Raw genomic sequence first — 26,230 nt, forward strand, 5'->3', positions numbered from 1 at the left:
TACCCCATGTCTTGCTCTCTGTTTTGTAGGTGAAACTGTGATTTTATGGCTTCACATAAGCAAAATGTCTTGGAAACGTTGCCACCAGATGATCTTTTGCTGTGTTTTCTTTTTACAAAACATGTCAGTGGTAGCGAGTGTTGTTCGACCCATGGCACAATGTGTCTGTCTGTCTGCAAGGAAAGTAAGAAAACAAGAACTGTAATGGGGGTCACCTTGGATTGCTGGAGAATGGATGAGCTGCTTTGCTAAGTAGTGATCAATGAAATGTGAGCTGTCGATGTTTGCGCGCCGGTTGACCGATGAGTGCAACTGTGGTGGTTCTTACGTTCAGTACACTGACGGTGCGTAGACCTAGTAATTTTGTGAAATTGCAAAACACGGAATGCAGCACTGCACGAGTGAGCAGAAGGTGTGTTGTGGACTGCTGTCCTGAACATCTGTGAAAACCTGCTCTCTAACCTTGACTCCAATACCCCGGTGTCCTCATCTTACTTGATCTCTCTTCTGCCTTTGAACCATGCAATCCTGCTCAGCTGTCTCCATGATATCCTGGGTATCACCGATCAGGCACTGGCTTGGCTAAACTCTTTCCTCTCTAATCAACCCTCCCAGGTCCAACTTAGGTCCTTCCTCTCCTCTATCTCTATCTCTACCTGTGGTATTCCCGAGGGGTCTAACCTCTCTCCCTGGCTGTTCAACCAATACCTGGCACTTCTTGCCCACTACATTGCTTCGCTCTGGCCAAACTTTCAGTGCTATGCAGACAACAGTTAGCTCATTTTTAGGCTCTCTTCCACCACTTCTTCTCCTTCTCTCATTTCTGAATGTCTATCTACTATCCAGGAGTGGTGTGCCGCCAATGATATCTGCCTTAATGCCAGTAAGACTGAGATTCTCCTCATCGGCACACCTGCTCCCTCCTTTCCTATCGCATTCTGGCCTGCCTCTCTTGGCCCTCTTCCTTCTCCCACCTGTGAGGCTAAAAACCTTGGGGTCATCTTCGACTCCACTCTCTCCTTCTCTCCTCACATCTCTGACATCTCTAAGAAGTCACACTACCAGCTGCACCTTTTCCTCCCCTTCCCCAGAAGCTTACTGTCTCCAGAGCTCTGGTTCTCTCTAGGCAGTTGTATATGAATTGTTTGTTTTACAACTGTTTGAATTACAATTAACCTTTTCACAATTGACTGAATTGTGAAGGTCAATTGTAACATATAACCCCCACCCATCCCAAAAAAAAACCTAACACCCCTTTTATATATATATATATATATATATATATATATATATATATCAGTAAAAAAAGCTTTGTTAAAGGGACGTTATGGTTAAGTTGCGCTACTAAAAACCTATGAAATTCAGTGAAAAAACGTTGTTAAAGGGACGTTATGGTTCAAAGTAAAACCGAAAAACCCCTGAAATTCGGCAGTTATGGTAAGATAAGCAACCATAACTCGCGCCGCCACCGTGCACTGCTAACACTAACACCCAGGACATCAAAGATGACATCACAAATGTCATTGATGACATCACTGATGAAATCACATGTCTGACTCCCCCTTTTTTCCTTTCCTGACATATCTAGGCCACATGATTTTATTCAGTAACAGTCAGGAACTAAAAATTGTAAATTACTATATTTGTAGACTTATCCTTCAAGTATGTTCTTAGAATAATTCCCTTATGGTCCAGTCATATCATATGAAACATATACATAGGAGAAGTCACAACCTTGAAAGACAGCAATCCTTTTTGTGCACTAAAATTATCAGTAGATTTATCAGCACTTTCTGATACTTTTGATGTTTTTTTATTACTGTACTTTCCCTGTATATGCTCATATTGTTATATGTTGTACTCACACTATTTTCCTTAGGGTTCAGACACATCATGTGATATATATAGATAGGGTAGGTAACAGCTTTGAAACAGAGCAATCATTTCTCTGCATAAAGGTAATCAGTTAGGTTATGAACACTTTCTGCTACTATTGCTGTTTCTTTTTCCTACTTCAATTCCCTTGTATATATTCATATTTGTATGTGGTGTTGTCTCTTTGTGATTTGTGCATAATAATGCAATTATGTAGTAAGTGGGTTTTATTACCTACTTATCACAAGTTTCACCGTACGCAAAACTCTAATATGAACACAGTTATCATTTCAATATTCAACATGGCAAGCTTATGAATATTGCACCTCCATCTTGTATGCTGCACACAATGCCTATGTTTCTACATGAGTACCTTAGTATACTGGATTGAAGTTAATAATAGAATGCTATTTATATCAATGCATAGCTTAATGCACTGATTAGCACTTGATATTTATTACAATAATCTTTGACACTTTTTTTATTAACATTACACTAAGAATCCCTTGTACAGACTTTTCATGAAAGGTAAATGCACATGTGATGTCATCAGTGATGTCATCAATGACATTTGTGATGTCATCTTTGATGTCCTGGGTGTTAGTGTTAGCAGTGCACGGTGGCGGCGTGAGTTATGGTTGCTTATCTTACCATAACTGCCGAATTTCAGGGGTGTTTCGGTTTTACTTTGAACCATAACGTCCCTTTAACAACGTTTTATCACTGAATTTCATAGGTTTTTAGTAGCACAACTTAACCATAACGTCCCTTTAACAAAGTTTTTTTACTGAATTTCATAGGTTTTTAGTAGGGCAACTTAACCATAACGTCCCTTTAACAAAGTTTTTTTACTGAATTTCATAGTTTTTTAGTAGCACAACTTAACAATAATAACTTTGACTTTATGTACATATAATATGGAACATACTGAACCCTTTCTACTGAATTTGAAGGTCCGCAGACATGTTTGGACAACAGTACGACCACCTAAAAACTCTGGGGAGGTATGTGTAATAGTTATATCATAACATAGGAACATTTAACAAATTCACAAAGCAGCACACATACAAAGTATATGTAGTAATACTTAAAAAATGTTACCCATATATGTAACACACTAACCATTCATATAAATACAATATGTTTTAAAATGGAATATACCAAAAGAAGATAAAGTGGCTTCCACCATAATTACCTCACAGACGCTCCACAACCAACAGCAAGACCAGACGTATACACTACTGATTGCATATCTCACCAGACATAGTAAGTGCACTTCTTTTTACTCATATATTTATAAACTTCCTATATTAGAAAAAAAAAACATATTACTTTTTTGTTTTCTCACAGAAATGTGTAGTAGGCTAGAGGAGCATTTCCCACGAAAGGAAATGTTAGAAAATAGTCCACCTAATGGTACACACTTTACTATATAAATCAATTAATAAATCTTATTTTGTATACATTTAACATATACATTTTTTTATTACAGACCATACAAAAATTCCAAGCATCTCACAACAACAATCAGAGGATATCACTCTACAGCAGATTAATCAAAAAATGGACGATCTTATGCAAAATTTTATGGATTTGAAAAACTTTGTGGAAAATTATGTGAAACCCCCAACAGCACACCATTGTCCAACCTGCACTTGTCCCACCTCACCCTATCCCACGCAGTTAACCCCAAACCATGTCTATGGACCAAAGCGTTTCGATGAGCTTTCCTTCCCTTCTTCACCTGATACCAGTTATCTAGAAATCCCTAATTCTCCTGTTTTGGTTTCCGTTTCTGCCCCACCTTCCCAGTCATAATTGTATATATATATGAAATAAAGTTACTTTTCTTATATTGTGTTGTAATTACTTTCAGTTCCTTGTGATAAAACCAATTTAGGTGTCCACAGACACCGCGGTTGTTCGGAAATGTTCGTAAAGAAACGAAAATGTAACTGTCCTGAGGACACTACATCTGTCCATAATGTTCTCATGCAAGTTGAAAATGTTCTAAGAACACTCGTAGTGTCCTGAAATGTTCGTAAATAAACGAAAATGGAGGTGTCCTTAAGAACACTATGCCTATTCGTAGTGTTCGATAGCAAGCAGAAACTGTTCTAAGAACACTCGTGGTGTCCTGAATTGTTCGTAAATAAACGAAAATGGAGGTGTGCTTGAAACGCTATGTCTGTCCGTATTGTTAGCAAATAAATTAAACTGTGCTAAGAAGAAACGGCTGTCCGTAACTGTTAGTTTTACATGTGACGCACTTTTAATTAGTTCAGGACCCGCAGAACATCAACACGCATGCGCAAAACAATGTCCGTACATTGGGTGTCCTGCGGACGACCGCTACCTTAGCGAACATGCTCACTAAACAATCATGTGACCGCACCCACGCTCATCTCGTGCTCTAAATGCGGACACTGTTTGTGTCCCCGACCAGTTTAAAAGTACATTTCCAAGTAATCCACAATATTTCTCATTAAAAAATCACCATACTGCAAATCCCACATACTAATCCTAACTTTCCACATAGTTTTTGTGACTTTTTGAACCTTTTTTGATGTACGATCTGTCTTGCGGACAGCGTGCATGTCCGCGACCTGCGCACATGCACCCCGATATAAGACCACACCCTAGAGCGCATTCTCATTGTGTTTCTGACTATTCCACAGAGCACACTGCATTTTGCTGCATACTTTGCCGATTTTGAGATTTCCATCTCTAAGCCTATGACATCCATGGCTCGACTATTACCACATGGTGCTACATCTGCCTCAGCACCACCCCCATCCCCTCTACCACCACCATTTCCCCAAGGGCCTGAAGAGGGGAACAGGAGTGAGGATACAGAGGAGGAAGAAGAGGATGACGAGAATGAGGTAGAGGAAATCCCTACTACCCGCCGTCGGCGTGAATCTTGTGTGTTGCGGTTGTTTACCGTTCATGGAAACGGTCCTAAGTCTCATGCGAACCGTGTCACCTGTAAGGAGTGCAAAATGGTACTCAGTCGCGGGAAGCATGGTTCGTATAGCTTTGGGACCACTACCATGAAGCGACACCTGCGCTCATTCCACACTGGGGCCATTCGCAAGGTTGTACCTTGCGAGAAGCGTAGTAGGTTGATTGCCTCTACTTCATCCTCTGTTCCTGATCCTGTCACCACAAGGAACACCTCTGTGGGACAGCGTCTTCCTCAAGCTGCCTCACAGGTCATACAGAATTCTGATGACCCTTACCTTTCGAGGGTCACAGTTGTATGTGTGTACTGTGACACAGTACTCTGCAGGGGGGAGCGACTTCGAAGTGCTTTTGAGACGATCATCTCAGAGCATCAGAAGACCTGCTCACTACCCAAATAACACCCACTCTACATCTTCCTCTCTCAGCTCACCCTTTCTTATCCCTTTGGTTGGTGTCCCCCTCCCTTTACCCTCCTTTCCCTCCTCTCCTAGTGTGTCGTGTATAAAAAAGAACAAAAAAAATACAAAATAACAAAAATAAAAAAGAAAATAAGGCTCTTTTCAGAGCCGCCTTTCACAGTTAAAAAATAGAAGTGAAGATACATAAAGCATAGCCATTTCCATTTCGTGAAAGTCCGCGGACGGTCCGCGAACAGAAAAACAATTGCATTGCTACCCTATTGAAACCAATGCATTTTTCTCTAACAGGAAGTGGTGGCTCTGAAAAGAGCCTTTGGGAGGTGTTTGAATGTTAAACATTTTAACTACGTAAGACGTACTTCAAAACGAATGCTGTATTTCTAAAAAAGGTCGCAATGCATTTTGTACATTTCTCAGAAAAATCTGATCAGCGTAAGTAAGATGGACTCCATCTTTGCGAAAAATGTATGTACTACGAAACAAAATATTTTCATTGTTAAAAGAGGACATGCCAAAATATCTTAGGAAGGCACAAACAGCCTTATTAACATTACGCCTTGCTTTCTCCATTTGTGGACCACATGAGAAAGAACGAAGCCACACTTGTCTCTGCGCAATCCGTGAAAAAATTATTTTAGAGTTTAGAAACATGTCCATTATCTTCCGAAGTCCTTCTTTCATTACAAATTGCAAAGAAATTCCAGACACATGTCCTAAACTGTTCCCTCCACAATGAATTACAATTATGTCTGGATGTTCCTCTATCTTCAAAGTTGCACAGACAGGTAGTAAGTCCAACCACTTCATTCCACGCACTCCATGCCAGTGCACTTCCACATGTGGGAATCCAACATCTATAGATACTCCACAGCTTTCTGCATGCACCTTCAACCAATGAATCCACGAGTCTCCCAAAATCCATACAATCTGTGTTTTGAAACACTCAGCCATAGCTATCTGTTCTTCTCTCTCCAAAAACAATATCTGAGAAAACCTCTCCTAGCACAACACACTCACTAAACTTTACTGACCAATCCCTTGCTTCATCCAATCTCATTTCCATACCTCCCCTCCCCAAATTACCCGGATGTAATACGCGGTGTCCTAGAACTACCGCCATGTCCGCGAACGTATCATAACATGTACAGCCCTTCTACCATTTCGATTTCACTCTCTGTGCCATTCCCTCATTGGATGTAGCTAAGCAATCACATGACCATCCACCAATCAAATCCAATAACTCTACATGTAACTGCATCATCATAGAGCAGCACTACAAATGTACAGTGTATCTCTCGAAGTACAAGTCTCATACCATTGACAACCACGATCTACGAGAAATACTATACAAATCTCCAATATTTCTATTTCCAGCTTGGTCCATATCCATATACATGAACAGAAAGTACAGGTATGCATATTTTCTACACAGTACATGAACACATTTTCTAACCGACTTTTACCTTCTATAATCTGAAAAATGAATGGACGATCATTGTTTCATTGTCCTAAAATGACCTGTCACTTACAAACCTTTATATCGTTTAATTTCTTCATACACACACACACATGCAAATACTATTAAACTAACATTTTTTAAATAAAATATATACACGACATATAATCACACAAAATAACATACACACTCTATGATCAAATCTCAAACAATAATATTTGTACAAACACATAATTGGTTTTAATTTTTTTCATTTATATAAGTACTTACATACATTTATATAGGATAAGCAGACTATGACATTCACTCACTGTTACATGCAAAAGCAGGCTATGACACGTAGCTCTCAACTCACACGATTTTGGCGGGTGTCACCCGCCTTGTAAAGGACTGACTCACCCGCCAAGCCTCCTGCACGCCCATTCATTCCAATGGGTGTCTCACCCGCCAAAAACAAAATCAGGTGATTTCACCCACCTTTGCGACACACATGGCTGAGAGCTATGATGACAATGACTCACTATTACGTGGAAAAGCTTAGTTACAAGAATAGTGGTATACGTTGGTAGATTATGAATTCCACAAACCATAGTAAAGATATTTTCTTTCCTACTCTTAGTCATAATATAGTTTTAATGGTGTTCAGGAAGGCGCTGAGCATTTCAATTTAAACAAATCTATGTCTAAAATGAAAACAGTGCTATATAGCAACCAAATTACTAATTTCTTTCTTTTACAATTGCAGTGAAGCCCATTCTCCTGAATAGAAGCAGCCGATTTTGATTTACAAAGAACAACTAAGAAGCAAACTACTCATTTTTGAAAAAAAAGTAAGTAGATTGTTACCATAATATTTTATTTATAACTCACACGCACTGTACGGTGCATTCATGGTATTTCTGTGCCTAAAAATAGAGATTCTGCACCATTCCGACCAAAAATCCCCCCGTCTTAAACAGTGATCTCCTGTCAGAATGGCCCTCAAATTCCTATTTTTCGGCACACAAATTACCCAACTCAGCCGCTAGAATGTAGATGTTGTAGAACAAACACCTGTTTTAATTGTATAGCTTTACCTATATTATTTATTCTTCTCCACACCACCGTCTTACTTTTTTCTGTCATCTGAACCCCAGTTTAGTAACACATTAATTGAAGAATACCCATCCCTAGTAGTTCAACTTCCCAATTCACAATCACACACCATTACATACATCTTTATCATCTTACTCAAACAATCATGCACACAACACACATGCATTGCAGAAAACCCCAACCCATAGGTTCTGTATTTTTTTCAACAGACACCAAAGAATGCCCACCAAAAAGCAACTCCATAGAAAGGGACGCAGAAGAAGAGCAAATGAAAAGAAAAGTCTCCAACATAAACACCCATCTATAGCAGAATTTGTAAAAAAAAACGTTGAAACACAAGAGCTAATACAGTCATGTTGTGAAACAGAAGAAGTTTCTAGTGCAAAAACTTTGCCTCCTCCATCACAAAGTAAAACAACCCAAAAAAATATTAACAGAAAATCAACTATCACTACAAATAAAACGTCTTTTATAAATCTTGATATAGTACAAAGTAAGAATACCAAGAAAAGTATATTAGCCAAAATGTTCCGTCAAAAAGTCCTTCAAAATCTGATAAAAACAGGAGAGAAACCAGTTCAACACTTCAAACCTATTGCAGGAAAGTAATCTTAGAAGCGTTGATAGACAGTGCAATTCTTCTCATAAGAAACTTATTTATTGTTGTGTTAAACAGAATTAAACCACTAACAAAACTAATAACTACATTTCAAAAAAGACTTCTCAATAAATGAAATGTGAACAGAAATAACTTCTTAAATATCTGTGGAGGTGAATGGAGTCACACGACAAGCACAGAACCATACTTTAATGAAGAAGCGTACAAACAAAAGCAAACAAATACAATTGCCATACATAGCAGTGGTCGAGGTTATGAAAAATGTAATAATACCATAATGGAGCAAGAAGTACTCCTTACAAAAATATGCCCTGAAAATGTAGATTTACCCCTCCATTTGACTGAATCAGAACATCTAATTTACACATGACCATGCACGTCAATGTGTAACATTCCCAAAAAAATGTTCAAATCTTTACGCCTATTCGTCAATCAATATGTGAAAAACAAAGACAAAATCAAAATTAAAATACTGCAAAGTATGGAGTCTTGTCCAGTACGCAAGCACACAGGACCGCAAGGACATTTGTTGGCCTGCATATCAGGAGCTACATGCAAAACAACCTTCCATGATGTCGAAAGGATATCAACACATCATGCAAGTATAAGAAATCTAGTTTATAAACTGTATTATGCAAAAAGTCCTGCTTTAGCACTAGCCAATTTAAATAACATTCTTCTACATGGTAAACCAAAAGACCTACTAGAAGAAATCGAGTATATACATAACAAATATTTTGGAAATGAAACCCACTTACAAGATGAATTAGCTGTCAACCAACTTCGTAACAAATCTGCACATGGCAACCTTTCACTATACACATACAAAAAAGAAATACTAAAATTTCAAAGCACTTCAGCTGAAGTACCAAACCACGTGTGTGTATGTAGCCGCAGAACGTGTTATAAAAGTAACACAAAAACTATAGACCTTTCATACAAAATAGAAGACAATGAAGATTCTAAATGGTTTGAATTAGCTCTCTACCATATAGCAGAAAACAAATACGAAATAACTGACCCCATAATACTTTGCAGTTACTGCACTACCAAACTTGACAACAACCAAACTCCTTCACGTGCTATCTCAAATAACTTGGAATTACATCCACTACCAAAACTCCTTCAACAACTTAATTTATATGAGAGCATCATAATTCAAACAGTTCATCCATTTCAAGCAATAATACGCCTTCAACCAAAAACTGCAAAATTACCTCCCTCTGAATTAGTGAAAGGTATTCGTGGAAAAAGTAGTGCATTTACCATTAGATCTAAAAGAAAATGTGCACACTCTAGGAGTGCAACGTCCAATGCAACAATCTTTAATTATCTTGGTAAATGGTGTACCTACAAAAGGCAAACAAATTTGGCAACAACTGGTAGATTTACATAAAGTTGGAGAAGCCCTGCAATACCTCAAAGAGAATAATGATTAATACAAAGAAATTAATATCGAAGAAAACTTGAAAGATACAACTGAAATAATTCAAGAGACACAAGAAACTGGTCAATTTGAGCTCCTAGATCCTGCTACAATAGCAAACACTTTAGACCATTATACAATTCACCCATTGCACTCTAATGACACCATAGAAGATGCACTGGAAACGCACCAAATGCATCAAACAAAAGGATCACCAATCAGCATATGGGAAAAAAGTATAGAAGCACGTGCTTTTCCTCTACTCTTTCCTACTGGCAAAGGAGGAAGATACGATGATAGACCTGTTCAAATATCAGCATCAGAATATCGCTCATTACAAATGTATTCTGAAGATCCCAGATTTTTACAAAATGTGGAATACATATTCCACCTACTCTTTGAAAGTGAACTAGCAACTTTATGTTACAGAGTTGCACACATATTACAATCAGGATCACACTTTCAAAATATGACAGCCACACAATTATTACAAAAAGTTCAACAAAAAGATGAGGTTTTACAGGCAAATCTTACAAATCTATTAGCAAATATGGGAAGTACTAAAGAGTACTGGTTTCAACGCCATGGAGATGTACGTTGTATGATCAGAAACCTTGGCCCACCCACTTGGTTTGTTACATTAAGTTGCGCAGAATATGCATGGGAAGATTTACATGCTTTCCTACGCATATCAAACGTAAACAAAACAAACATAGATATACTAACACCTGGAGAACTTTGTTCTCAGGATCCTGTTAATGTTTCTAGATATTTTCACCATCGCTTCATTGCTATGCTACATTTTATTTGTAATAAAACTGTTCCTCCCCTTGGAGAAGTGCAACACTTCTTTTAGAGAAAAGAATACCAAGCCAGAGGAGCGCCACATGTCCACATGCTTTATGGATTAAATATGCTCCTAAATTTGGTCAAGACAGTGATGCCACTGTTTTACAGTTTATTGAAAAATATGTCACTTGTGAAATTCCATCAGAATCCACAAATAGTGATCTTCATGCAAAAATCTTACAATTCCAAAGACAAAAATGTGGCAAATATTGTCGTCGCAAATACAAAAACAAAGGCAAATACTAAACCAAATGCCGATTTGGTTTCCCTAGACCAGTTACAAATACAGGTCAAGTGAACAACCTCATGTCTTCAGTTAGACATAGTGTTAAAGGTAAGTCACCTAAAAATACATATTGCATAAAAAGAAAAGAAGAAGAAAAATATATCAATGATTACAATGCAATCATTGCCCACTTGTGGAATGCAAACATAGATGTGCAGTACATTGCAGACAATTCTACTGCAGTTGCACGATATGTCACAGCATACTTAACCAAATCAGAAAAGACAGAGCTCCAAGACCTCTGGAATGACCTGTCATCAGATAAAACAGTGTCTCAGAAATTATACAGCTTGGGCATAAAAATGCTGTCCCATAGAGAATGTGGATCCTATGAAGCAGCTGATCGATTAACTGGTACTGCATTGTTTGGTAAATCTGCAAATATAGTATCGCTAAGTCTTGGTCCAGCTAAATCTAGAAAAAGAGTTCTAAAATCATACGAAGATATAGAAACAATAGCCAAACATGATCCCAACAGCCAAGACATTTTAAAAAACAATTTATTTGACACATACTACCCAAACAAGAGTACCACTTTGGAAACCATGTGTCTATACCACATAGCCCAAAACTGCACATACAAAAATAATATAAAACCTGATGAGCAAAACCGTAAATACAAAGTGACAAACTGTGATGGCAGCTTAGTAAAACTCACCAAACCAAATTGAATTAATCATATCAAATTGTCATTAAAGACTCCTCAACATAAAGAAATATATTACATGTCCCTGCTACAACTCTTCAAACCATGGAGAAAAGAAGAAGAAATACTAGATACCTATGACTCATATGAAGATGCTTTCAAAGCCAATGAAAGCTGTATAACTGATGTAAACTTTGCACAGTACAAAACAATGTTGCACAATGAACAGCAACACGAAGAGGAACTCCAGGCCCAACTAGATAAGGACACTCCTGACAGTAGTCAACCTTCTGTCACAGGAAGCCAAGAACCACTGGGAGAACCACTAACAACAAATGAGGCAGAATTAGCTATGATAGAAGTAGAAAACACCATGTGTCACTATGAAGATAAAGAAGACTTAACTACACTACAATCAAAACTAAACAAAGACCAACGTAGCATTTTTCAAGAAATAACAAAAGAAATTGCATATGGTGTGCAACATGAAAACAAAGAATGCACCTGCCAAAATTACAAACCTATACTATTGTATGTCAGTGGTGAAGCTGGTTCTGGCAAAACATTCCTAATCAAAATCATCAGTAAGTTCCTTCAACAATTGACAAACAACAAACTGTCAGCTGTTGTCACTGCCCCCACAGGTTTAGCTGCCTACAACATAGGTGATGTCACTTTACACCGATTACTACTCCTGCCAGTAGAACAGCAAAACAAGTTAGATTATTACAAACTTTCTGCAGAAGCTACAATGGAAGTACGCAGAGTATTGAAACAAATGAAAATGCTACTAATAGATCAAGTGAGCATGGTGTGCAACCTAATGTTGGCTTTGATTCACCTCAGATTACAAGAAGTACTCAAAACAAACTATGAAGAGCTCTTTGCAGGAAAACACATCATTGTTTTCGGAGATCTTCTTCAATTGACACCTGTAAAAGGTGAGCCTATTTTTAAAACATTAGGACACAAACTCTGCCGTAAAACTGTTGGCAGCATTGGAAATGTCAACCTTTGGCAACATTTCCAATACAGAAAATTAACAGAAAACATGCGCCAATCTGCAGATCTCACTTATGCCAACATCTTAAAAAGTATCAGAGTTGGTATACTTTCTAGAGAAGCAGAAGCAATATTAAAAACCCGGCACATTCATGCACTTTATGGTGATAATGCATGTGCTACAGATGTTATGGAACAATTAGCCCACAAAAATGTCAATTGTATGGCCTTAATGCCAACTCTTGCAAGCTGTTTCAAATTCAATGAAATAATGTTAAGCAAAGAAATGCAACCAATTATGGAAATTAGCGCCACAGACAAACTAGATGTACATGGAATGACACTACCCATGTGTGACCAAGCCACAGCAAGACTAAATAGTTTAGAAAAATCAATCTCAAACACAGCAGGCTTAGAAAAGATATTAAAATTATCCTTAAATTGCAGAGTAATGCTTAAACGTAACCTTGACGTGGACCAAGGACTAGTTAATGGAGCACTGGGTACAGTTGTTAGCTTTCAAACATATCCACGTGACAACAAAATTCAGTTTGTCAATATTCTCTTTGACAAACTTTCAGAAGTAAAAAGAATAGGACGCTCAACAGCTCGATTCCTTCTCTTCAAAGACATGTATGTACGCAGAGAACAATTTTCTCTAACTCTTGCATACGCAGTCACCATTCATAAATCACATGGTCTTACTCTAGACAAAGCAATGATAGACATTGGTAATACAGTCTTTAAAGAAGGCATGAGCTACGTAGCACTGTCACGCCTATGTACAATTGACGGTCTATTTCTAATAAACTTTGATGCAAGTAAAGTAAACGCTGATATTCCTTGCATTTTAGAATACAATAGACTTTATTCACTATACACCCCCCATCTACAAACATATCCTGTTCCACAAAAAGGAAAATGTTCTAAAAGAAAGCTAAATCAAACAGAAATGCAACAGGATGTCACTGCAAATCCTCCAAAGAGACTAAAAGAAACTAAAACTTCATCAAGTACCACAAGCAAAAAAGAATCAATTAGGGAAAGCAAACCAGGTACTTCTTTAAAGAAGGAAGACAAACTCCAAAAAAAGCAGTTAGATACAGAACTACCTGGACCATTTAAATTCTCAAATATAGTTGGTGTAAGTTGCTACGCAAATTTAGCAATGAATATTCTATTTCAATTACCACCAATTGTTGACAACATTTACTTACACAGTACAGACCCCTTGTGTTTGCAAATGTTAGTACTACACAGAAATGCAGCAAACAATCCTGACAACACGTATAGTGTTTATGGAATAAGACAACAATTGGACTACTGTGCTGGAATGGTGAAATTCACTATAAACTCACAGGAAGATCCACAAGAATTTCTAATGTACTTACTATTAGTACTGGAAAAGAAAAACATACCTATAAATGAAATCTTCCAGATTTCATACATGTGGAAACATACATGCACTCTCTGCAACAATGTGACACAAGAACAAATCCCCAATGAGCGTTTGTCTATATATCAATACCTAATTGTGAATCCGTTCCATTTCAGCAACTTGTACAAAATGCAAACCACAGTAGATTATGTTCTACCTGCAATTCGGATAATCGCTCCACATTACTAATACAAACACATAGTAAATACGTAATACTAATGCTTCTACGTTACTATGCAGATGGTACGAAAAACAACTGCAAGCTGACTGGATTCACACATAGTCAAATATCACTTGGTAGGAAAACCTTCACAACAATAGGTATAATCTACCACGCAGGAGCCACAACCAACTCAGGGCACTACACTGCATATATAAAAAAAAATGGGGATGGTTTGAATGTAATGATAGTACCGTTACTCTAAAGCAGAGATTACCAGCTAATCTTACAAACGCGTATTTAATGTTCTTAAAACCAAAATTTGATAACTGAACTGTACTTAAACCTTAAGTACACTTGTAGTAAAAAAATATAAACTGTCACAATATTTCAAAACCTATCTAACTGCCCAAAGATACTACAACAACTAATCAGATAAATTAATACCAAAAATAGACAGTTAGAATACGCCAATTGGTATCTAACTGTCCCAAAATTTACAAATATGCAAACAGATAAATCAATACCACGAAATTATATCAAAACATAAACAGTTAGAATACGCCTACTGGTATCTAACTAGGCCAAAATTTTACAATATCCAAACAAATACCTAATATCTTACTGCTCACAAAAACTGGAACAATCCAATGGATAAAGCATTAGGCAGAAAGAACAAGTAAACGCGGAAAACAAACAAATAAATATACTGTAGCATAACAGAAAAAGGGTTTTTTTTTTAATCCAACATGGATTTTTTTTCTCCCACAGACCCAATGATTTTAGCAACACACACAGAAACTTTGCACATTGCACAGTACTCTGGTTTGTAATCTACTAAATATGAGGGTCAATAAAAAGAAGAAAATGTTGATTGTACAATGTAGTAAGTCATTATAAAATACTAATACTAACATGCTATTTTCTTTTATTACAGAAATGAACAAGAAAAACATGGACTCCTGTTACTAAACCAAATAGTACATATAACAAGATAAATACAACCATCGCAGCATATCACACCCATACAAGCTTATAACATTGTTCCTTATAAATTAGTTTTTGACCCAAAGTTTAAAGCCACTATGGGTGTGATATGCTGCGGTGGTTGTGGCCAGGGCATACACTCTTGGGTGCATGGCCAAATGGCCATGCACCCAACATTCTATATCCTGGCCACAACCACCGCAGCATATCACACCCATAGATGCAAGCATTGCAATCATTTTTATGTCCGCGGACAGGGGGAAGGTCCTAGGACACATTCAACTTGCCAGAGGACAATACAAACAGCGTCCTCAGGACACCCCCATTTTCTTTATGTACGAACATTTCAGGACACCGCGATTGTTCTTAAAACATTTCACCTTGCCAACGAACAATACAGACAACGTCTCCAGGACACCCCCTGCAAACATTCCAAGACCCCACGAGTGTTCTTAGAAAACTTTCAAGTTGACACCAAATCCATTCTGTTTATTTACGAACATTCCAGAACAGCCGTGTTGTCCGCAGACAAATCGAACACAACAAAAGCATCTAGCACATAAATAAAATACAACTTTGAACCTATCTCATACTCCCCCATCCTCCTCAAAGACTTCTACACACCAATACACTCTACTAAATACACATTTTGAACAAACTTTCACCGCGCTGTCTGCGGACATCCGCAAATGCTAGATGGCGGGCACGACAGAAAATCTGGCGCGCATCACGCTCCACGCCGCCCAATCAGCGAACACGTCGCATGTCCGCTGGGCCAATCGGGGTGCTGTCCGTGGAGCGAACAGGGAAGTCCGTCCGTGAAGCGAACACAGATATCACTAATTTTGTTTGTCTTACATTTTGGTCGTTTTTTAAAAAACTACTGGACGGATTTACACCAAATTTGCAAAAGCACGCTTTCGGGACCAGGCCGCCGCTCCTGCCGCAAATTTGGTGTAAATCCGTCCAGCGGTTCGGGCTGTAGTCGTGCGCAAAGTTTTTTTCCCATTAAGTCTATGGGAAAACAAAACGTTTTGGGACCCCCCCTATAACTTTTCCCCCCCTGGACGAATCCTCACCAAACTTTGCAAAAAAGTATATGGCCCACTCTGAATTTTTTTGCAAAGTTTGGAGAGGTTTGGTCCAGGGGGCAAAGTTATAGGGGGGGTCCCACAACTTTAGTTTTTTCCCATAGACATAATGGGAAAAAACTTTGCGCATGCCTACAGCCCAAAACGCTGGATGGATTTACACCAAATTTGCGGCGGGGGCTTGGTCCCGAAAGCGTGCTTTTGCAAATTTGGTGTAAATCCGTCCAGTAGTTTTTTTTTAAATGACCAAAATGTAAGGCAAAAAAATTAGTGATATCTCTGTTCGCTCTGCGGACGGACTTCCCGGTTCGCTCCGCGGACAGTGCCCTGATTGGCCGAGCGGCTTGCGCGATGTCCGCGGACATGCGACGTGTTTGCTGAATGGACGGCGTGGTGCGTGAAGCGCGTCAGATTTTGTGTGGCGCCCGCCATCTTGCATTCGCGGACGACCGCGGACAGCGCGGTGAAACTTGGATTAAAAATTGTATTTAGTGGAGTGTGTTGGTGTGTAAGAGTGTTTGGGGAGGGTGGGAGAGTATGAGATAGGTTCAATGTTCTGTTTTTTTTATATGCTAGACACTTTTGTTGTGTTCGATTTGTCTGCGGACAACACGGCTGTTCTGAAATGTTCTATATAAACTAAATGATGGGGTGGTCTGAGGACGGAGTATGTGTCCGTTTTGTTTACAAGCAAGCTAAAATTGATCTAAGAACACTCGCGGTGTCCTTAAATGTTCGTACATAAACAAAATGGGGGTGTCCTGAGGACGCTGTCTGTATTGTACTCTGGCAAGTTGAATGTGTTCTAAGAACACTTGCGGTGTCCTGAAATGCTCTGATTACTTACCGGTAATCTTCATTACTCCTAGTCCTACTCTTCCTCGTCACAGTAGTGAAGACCCTCCTCACCTTCCCTGCGGGGAAGGTCCCATGCTTCGGCTTGGTAATGTGAAACTGAGTGATGTGGATGTGGGGGAGGAGTTATAGGAATTTAAAGAAATAGAAGAAGGTCCTGTGTCGGAGGCAGGGGCCTCATGAAGTAAGTACTGGGACGAGGAAGAGTGGACGTGGAGGTAATGTTTGCAATTAGACAAAATGGGGGTGTTCTGAGAATGCTGTTCGTATTGTTTGTTGTCAGGTTGAAAGTGTTCTAAGAACCCTCCTTATGTCCGTTGACATTAAAATTTCCTATGGGCCTTACCCGACTTTTTATCCACTAAACAAACGATAAATCAGGCTGCTGTGCGCCAACATTATGTGATAATCCTATCACTTGCCCCATCGACCTGGCTGACCTGCTTTTGCGACACTAAATCACATCTCCCGCCCCTAAGCCTGACATTATCAAAGCATTCATATTCCCTGTCTCTCTCCGTGACGGTACAGGGTGCGTAGCCAAACGCGCCCAGTCGTCTCCAGTCCTACGCGACTTTACACAGAACCCGGAAAACAACACAGATCATCTCACAACACAGCGCGCCACAATTCGGAATATGAAACTGTGATTTAAAAGCAAACAGCAAGATTGTACATTTCGTAAAGTACTTTTATTTGACATCAAATGTTTAGAGAATATTCATCGATTTGCATTTGTCTTTGCTGTCGATCCGCAAAAGTTCATCTTGAGTCACGCGCTGTTCCTTTGCGGTACACAGGGTGTTGGTTTATGATAAAAGAAGCACTATTGTCGCACTGATAGTCGGAAGGCTGTTCCAACAACGAGGCATTAGACCACCATAATGGTTGGTATGTTGCTTCTAGCCGCAAGTACCGCATAAGGCCCAGTCGTCTCCAGTCCTCCGCGACTTTACACAGAACCCGGAAAACAACACAGATCATCTCACAACACAGCGCGCCACAATTCGGAATATGAAACTGTGATTTAAAAGCAAACAGCAAGATTGTACATTTCGTAAAGTACTTTTATTTGACATCAAATGTTTAGAGAATATTGAGCGATTTGCGTTTGTCTTTGCTGTCGATCCGCAAAAGTTCATCTTGATTCACGCGCTGTTCCTTTGCGGTACACAGGGTGTTGGTTTATGATAAAAGAAGCACTATGGTCGCACTGATAATCGGAAGGCTGTTCCAACAACGAGGCATTAGACCACCATAATGGTTGGTATGTTGCGTCTAGCCGCTAGTACCGCGTAAGGGCATATTGGTACTTGGCGATTGTCCCATAAAATGGTGAGGGTCATGAAGTTGTTTAGAAGTAGCTGCACCTGGCAGTTGAAGAATCCGTCGGCCGGGGTCTGAAAATCATGGCATTGACAGTAGGGAAGGACGTATCTGTTTTAAAAAACATAAATTAGTCTCACCAGCCGATATTCATTAAAAATATTCATTTTATTTATTAGGGCGTGAAACTATTTGCTAGCGAGGACAGTGCAACGGAGTATGTTAACTTATTCGCATTAACCCACCCTCTATCCTCTGCCTTTTTCAGAGCCCTCTAAGCGACAGGGGACCAATTCGGCGGTGATAGTGCGCGGTAGAAAACACTATGCCACATTGAACGAACAAGTACAACTTAACCGGGCTTCAACGCCACGCTATTGTTATTATATTCTGGTATAAAATAATCTAAAGGGTTACTTACATTATATTGGCATTTTCCATTGTCTAAGCGTAGTGCAGTCCCAAAATATGACTCCGTCTGTGCCAACGATCTTTCTCATAGTGATATAATATTTAAAAGTGGTTTCGTTTCAGAAATTTCATCCTTATCGTGTCTTACGTTTTTGCAACACTCCTTCAAAAGAAGTCTTTTAGCACGATCCCTGTCTGTCAAGGTAAAAAACAATAGAACCTTATAGTGCGAGTCATGGGTCTCTCCGGCCCGCGAGCAAAAAATTGAAGCAGCTGACCTTCTTTGTAAACGACCATAAATTCTTAGTTTGCAACATTCTGTGTACAGCCATCTCTGAGAAATTGCTTTTTACACTCCATCTTTGTATATTGTTTGCGTGCTAATAAAAAAACTTTGTTAAAGGGACATTATGGTTCCAGTACAACCGAAAAACCCCTGAAATTCGCCAGTTATGGTAAGCTAAGCAACCATAACTTGCGCCACCACTGTGCACTGCTAAGACTAACACCCACAACATCAGAGATGACATCACAAATGTCATTGATGACATCACTGATGACATCACATGTGTATGTACTTTTCATGGAATATGTGTACAAGGGATTCTTATTATAATGTTTCGAAAAAAGTGTCAAGGATCATTGCCATAAATATCATACCCTAATTAGTGCTTTGAACGATGCATTGATATAAATAGCATTCCATTATGGGGTTCTATCTAGTATACTAAGCTACTAATGCAGAAACATAGAATTGTGTGCAGCGTACAAGATGAAGGTATAATATTTGTAATGTTAATATGTTGAATAATGAAATGATATTTGTTTTCTTAATAGATTTTTGTGTACTGTGAAATATGTAATAAATAGCTAATAAAACCCATGTATTACATAATTGCATTACTATAGAGAAAACACAAAGAGACAAGAATACATACCAATATACATATACATAGGGCAAATAGCAGCTTTGAAACAGAGAAATCATCATTTATTCAATTGAAAATAATGCTGTCTTTAAAGCTTGTGTCTTCCCCTATGTATATGTTTCATGTGATGTGACTGGACTCTAAGGGAATTACTATAAGAACCTACTTGTAGGATATGTCTACAAATAAAATACAATTTTTAGTTTCTGACTGTTACTGAAGAAAACCATGTGGCCTAGATATGTCAGCAAAAGAAAAAAGAGTGAGCCAGAAGAACACTTGCGGTGTCCTGAAATGTTCATACATAAAGAAAATGGGGGTGTTCTGAGGACGGTGTCCGTATTGTTCGCTGGCAAGTTGCATGTGTTATAAGAACACTCGCGGTGTCCGGAAATGTTCAAAAATAAACAAAATGGGGGTGTTCTGAGGACGTTCTCCGTATTGTGTGACTGCTTAGCTGTATGCAATGAGGGAATGGCACAGAGAGGGAAGTGGAAATGGTAGAAGGGCTGTCCAAGAGTTACGCGGTCCGCGGACACCGCTGCTTTCCGTGGACAGGGCGTGCTACATCCAGGGTTTTCCAGCAAATCCAGCATGGAAAGCAGACTGTAGGGATCAGCCAATCAGATGTTGAGGTTGTGGATTTGTGTTGAAAGAGACTGTGTGTAGTGAAGATGGCAGAAGTGGAGAAAGTCAGGGTGTTGGTCCTCGGAGATATGTTTGTGCATGGTTTACAACAGTATGCTCAATGCAGGCATGTTGCAAAGAATTTTGATGTTAAAGGAGTGGAGGTCGTGTGGAGCACTGTGCCTAATTGCAATGTACAGGGAATTGTACAAGTTTGTGAGATATGGGCAGGATCAACAGTCCCCATGTGGTAGTTTTGCACTATGGTGCTTTCCGTTTGGGCTATGTCAGTGCCCCTACTTTGTTGGCAGATTTGGAACACTTGGTTCAAGCAGTAATGAACATCCTTCCAAATGCCAAAGTAATTTTTTCTGGATTACTACATAGGGCAAAATGGGACAATAGTTCAGTTTTTTGTCCTCAGCAACACAATGCTAGATGTGGAATCAACCGAGGCATGTGTGCCTTCATGCTTAGATCTGGTATGTTCTTCTGTAATAATGAGAATATTGATTCCAGTAATGCTGTTTATTTTAAAGAAGATGGCATTTCCTTGTCTTTTATGGGAAATGCCATGCTGTTTTGGAATGTAAGGGTTGCTTTGGAGAAGGTTATGTGAAGATTTTAGGAGTAAAGTAAGAAAAAAAGAAAAAAAATACAAAATAACAGGTGTCTGTCAAGCATCTGCAAAAAAAACAGAGCCAACCTCAAAGGGGAAGCGGGGCACACTATTTAAATTTACATTCACCACGCTCAGATTTTCGATATGTCCGCGGACATGGCGGTAGTCCGCGGACATCGAAATCACTAGCTAGGGGTTCAGTATGTTCTATGTTACATGTATTTAAAGTCAGGGATATTATGGTTAAGTTGTGCTACTAAAAACCTATGAAATTTAGTAAAAAAACTTTGTTAAAGGGACGTTATGGTTAGGTTTTGCTACTAAAACCTATGAAATTCAGTAAAAAAACTTTGTTAAAGGGACGTTATGGTTAAGTTGCGCTACTAAAAACCTATGAAATTCAGTGAAAAAACTTTGTTAAAGGGACGTTATGGTTCAAAGTAAAACCGAAAAACCCCTGAAATTCGGCAGTTATGGTAAGATAAGCAACCATAACTCACACCACCGTGCACTGTTAACACTAACACCGAGGACATCAAAGTTGACATCACAAATGTCATTGATGACATCACTGATGACATGTTTGTGTTTCATTTCTTTTTTAAAGTTGTTTGTATAGGTATAGATATAGTGATGTTGGGGGTGAAAAATCGCTAATGCCCTTGTTCAGTGACACTGTAGGTATTTGAGTGTCTTATCTATTTTGGCTGTGTGTTTTCAGACTTTCTTACAGACTTTCTTACATGTTAGACAGTGGAGAAAAACAGAAAAATCAAGACAAAAAGGAGCCAACCTACTCTACTTTTAGATGTTCCATACACTGTATTTACGCCTGTGTTTTCTAACCCATGCTATTACAGCTTGTGGAATTGTACCTATTAAATGTATCCCTATGTAGTTTACTGTCATGTATTATACTCTGCTTTCTTTGTCTTCATCCACGTTACATAACTACAGGAGCAGTCTTTTAACGTATTGATCCTTTAACTTCTATTGTATTGTAGGGTGTTTTGAAACACAATTTCTTGATGTATAAGCGCCTTACAAATGCTCAATAAATAAATACATATTATAAAACCTGAAGTGAGCTCCCACCCTTTTAACTAACAATTTGTAACTGTGTTTATAAAAAAAAGTCAATGAACTTTAACCGCGGCTATATGAAAAAAAATGTTGGTATGATTTTATTGTATTTGTGTATTTATATGTGAAACATAGTCCTCAAAAGGAGTGTTTTGGGGTACAGCGAGCGTAGCATTTTAGCACGTTTGGAGTGCCGTTTTGATGTTATGAAGGAACACTGTATTTCCATCATTAGTTACTTGTACTCCATCATCTCTACGGACCATGGCCACGTAGAACTGTATGCTGTTGTTTGAAAAATCCGTAATTGCCTGGGATCTCTCATGAATGCTGAAATTACTTTATTAACATTTCTCTGTGATTTTTCAATTTTACCATTACATTTGGTCGTCCATCAGGTTCTGGGGAAAAAGTACCATTCGTTTTTCCAAGTCTTGTTTCATCATTAAAGTAAGGGACTCACCTCATACATCCCCCAAAACATTGCCTACACAGCAAATTAGTATGATGTATGGGTGCACTTTACTTTTCAGAGTGAACAATTTTGGAAAAACCTGGAACCAACACATTCCCCACAATCCAAACCATTTAATTGTAAAATCTCTCAAACCAAGGTCCATGTTAATATGTACTTTCTCACAAAAAGTCAGTAACCAAATCAGCCAGTGTCTCTGATCAGCCACACAGTTTTAAAACCAGCCATGATATATGCAGCCTTTCTCTTTTTCTAGTAATGTCTATGAATAGGGTATGTCGTATCATGTGTGTGTTGTGTTGTTTGTAATTGGTTGATGTTACTGTTGCCATACTGTGTTTTTCTGTGATAGGTTACACTCAAAATGGGTTGGCCATGTTTGTATTTTGGTTAGTAAATATAGTCCTCTTTTAGTGATTTTGATTTTGGAAAGTATATAAGCTTTATGTAGATGTGTCCTTCTGATTTTAGAGATTCTCTATGCACTATACTCTCAATGTTTGCTTCCAATCCATCTTTTATTTGTGTTTTAACCTTATCCACCCTACTTAACCCCAATCTTGTATATCCTAACTACTATGTAAATGTTATCATCATCCACTTTAAATAACTTAATGAGCAGTAATTTATTGTATTGACACCGTTTAAGTACTATTGCATCACTACTGTCTATTTTTTCATTTATATTCCATGCTCAGGTAAAAAAAAGAATTCTGATTGCCACGGCTATACAAAAAGTGGAGTGATTGGTGTATTGAGGATCGTGCCCAGCAACAACAATGACTGTGGTATTTATCCACAGCTATCCAGCACCTGCTAAGTGTGCAGCATTGCTACCTGTGGGTTAAAGTGGCACCCTATGTCTGTGGACGTGCAGTAGCCATGGCTACAAGAGATTCTGTCCAGGGATTAAAAGGATTTCAGTTAGTTTGATTTATTTGTGATTGTTTTTTGTTATTTGTTTAGCTGTCTGTGATAGGCTGTGGTTAAGATGTGTCATCCATTTTAGTAGTTTTTTTAGTATATAATCTTATTTTTGAGGTATTCCTTTTTTGAAAGTATAAAAAGAACCATTTCTGCAAGGTTATCCTTTTGATTCCAGAAATGACAGTGTGCAATTAAAAGGAGGATGTGAAATTAAGTGTTAATAAATATTTACATATTTGAAGTATTATTTGCAATGTTGTGTGTGCTCGTTATATTAACCACTGTTATTAGATTGTGTTCATTATGATTTTTTTCATCTGCTCAGATTGTGTGGCAAGCATTTGTTCATGTATTTTTAACTTTAACTAACATGGACCTACACAATTCAAATTGTCAGTAAATGGCATTCATATGCAGGTGTTTAGTTGTTGTATTCATGTTAGTGTGGTTGAACATTTATTTGGTTGTATTTGTTGTAATTTAAATGCAGTTTGCAGCTATGCAGTACTCTTAGTTTTTTTGACTTTCCAGGCAAATGGTGTTTTGCAAGTTAATTTTAGTCATTTGTTATTTTTGTATTTTCTGGTTACTGCTTATTTTAGTATCTGTTGAAAGAAAGTTGGATTCTTTGCATTCATTTTCTGTTTGGGTCTTAATTGTTTTTACGGTCGGCAGGTGCTGATTGGATTCAAATACTTGAGGTTCTCTGGCTACTGAGGGAAATTTTTCAGTTAACTCCAGTGAAAGGTCAACCTATATTCAAAGTGTTTCCCATGTTCTCCAAGTTTACTTATCCTACCCCATACTATCATGTCCCTTGTTTGTTCTCACCCAGTTTATATATGTGTGTTCATTTTTTATAGTAACAGTTTTTATAATTTTATTGTACCTCTGTTGTGTTATTGATTTAGTGATGACAATGTACATTATGTTTGGAGAGAGTGATTTCTCAATGGGCTAGTGTGGTATCTTCCGGAGAAACAATTTTGGCATAGGCAACACATTACTCTCATAATTGAAACATTGGGAGCAGTAAAATTGGAGCAGGTGGAATTTACATTGTTGCAGAAGTGGAGGGTCCATTCACTGTTGGTGGTGTACCACTGAAACTGGATGTTTCCAAGCTTTGAAATGGAACATTTGAAGGTCCACCTGTTAGTCTCTTTTTGCAAAATGTGCATAGGATTTAGTCCTTTTTTTAAAATAATTTTCTTTTTTCTTGAAATATTTCAAAGTGGGTTAAGAAAGGACTGATAAACAAATGATAGTGCCAGTGTTTCTACCTGTGTTATTGTTTTCTATCCTTGTTCTCCAAGTTTACTTATCCCACCTTATTGTCTCTTGTTCTCCAACAAGTTTACTTAACCTTCCCCTTCCTTTGTCTTGCAACCACCTAGTATCATGTCCTTTGTTTATTCTCAACCAGTTTATATATCCCTGTTTGTTTATTGTAGTGGTAGTTGTTAAACTTTTTATATTTTTGTATGTTTTTTTATCCAAGATGGATTTTTCCCCCAATTCTCCAATGATTAGTATGTGCAAAGAGAACAACAGTGTTGTATGCACAAATGTAGCATCTTATTTAGTGCATGTGATGCACTGCATACAAGATATGAGGGTCATAGAAATGTGTGTATTCAATTGTGTTTCTTAAAGTGTATGTGTTTGTTAACTAATTATGTTTTCTTTTTTAACAGATAGGTTATCATTTTTTTTTATAACATAGATGATTAACCGTGGCTACGCTATTGCCCAATGGGGTGTTGAATTTCGAAGGCACAGTTAGCCCTGCAATGACTGGGAAGGGTCATACCCGTGGGTTTGCTGGACTATACTAGCCACTGTAGGCCTCAATGTGTAAAAAAGTAGTGTTTGTACTCGAAAGAGTCCTTTATAAGAATTATCTATTAAGTATATACGAATGAAAATCTCTGTCACCTATCTCCCCAAAGTTTCATATTGTAACCACGGATTGGAAAAAAAGTCAATGAACAATCATTTCAGAAACATTTTTGGATGGAATGTCATTGTATTTGTGTATTTATATGTGATAAATGTTATTTCATGGTATGTGTATATTCAGAAGTGATAAGTAGTCTTTAAAAGGACTGTTTTGGAGTACACTGAGTACTTTTGATGTGCTCTATTTATTATCATGCATCTTACATAACTAATTTTAACTACCATTGTATTACTACTGTTTCTTTTGTCATTCATATTCCATACTCATATATATTATATATATTATATTTTTTGTTTATGTAATAACCTCGGCTACCCGGTACCCACCCATTGTGTGGCATTGCTACCCATGCTTAAAAGTGACACCCTGTGCAGCCATAGCCAGAAAATAGCATGTCCAGTGTTCGTGGACGTGTGATATCCTTGGCTAGGAGAGAGCTTTAATATGAGAGAACCACTGCTATACAAAAAAAGAGAGTGATTGGTCTTTTGGGGATCGTGCCTAGCCACATCAATGGGCTGGCGTGTTTAACCACAAATATCTTGCACCCACACGGTGGTTGCATTGCTACCCACAGATAAAAGTGGTACCATGTGCAACCGCACCTATATAGTAGCAAATGGCACATCGAGTGTTTGTGGACATGTCTTAGCCATGGGTAATAATAGTCGAACTTTGAGGCTTCTCTATAACTGT

This window comes from Ambystoma mexicanum, chromosome 6q (genome assembly GCF_040938575.1).
Source record: "Ambystoma mexicanum isolate Mex_15411 chromosome 6q, UKY_AmexF1_1, whole genome shotgun sequence".
NCBI classification, from domain to species: Eukaryota; Metazoa; Chordata; class Amphibia; order Caudata; family Ambystomatidae; genus Ambystoma; species Ambystoma mexicanum.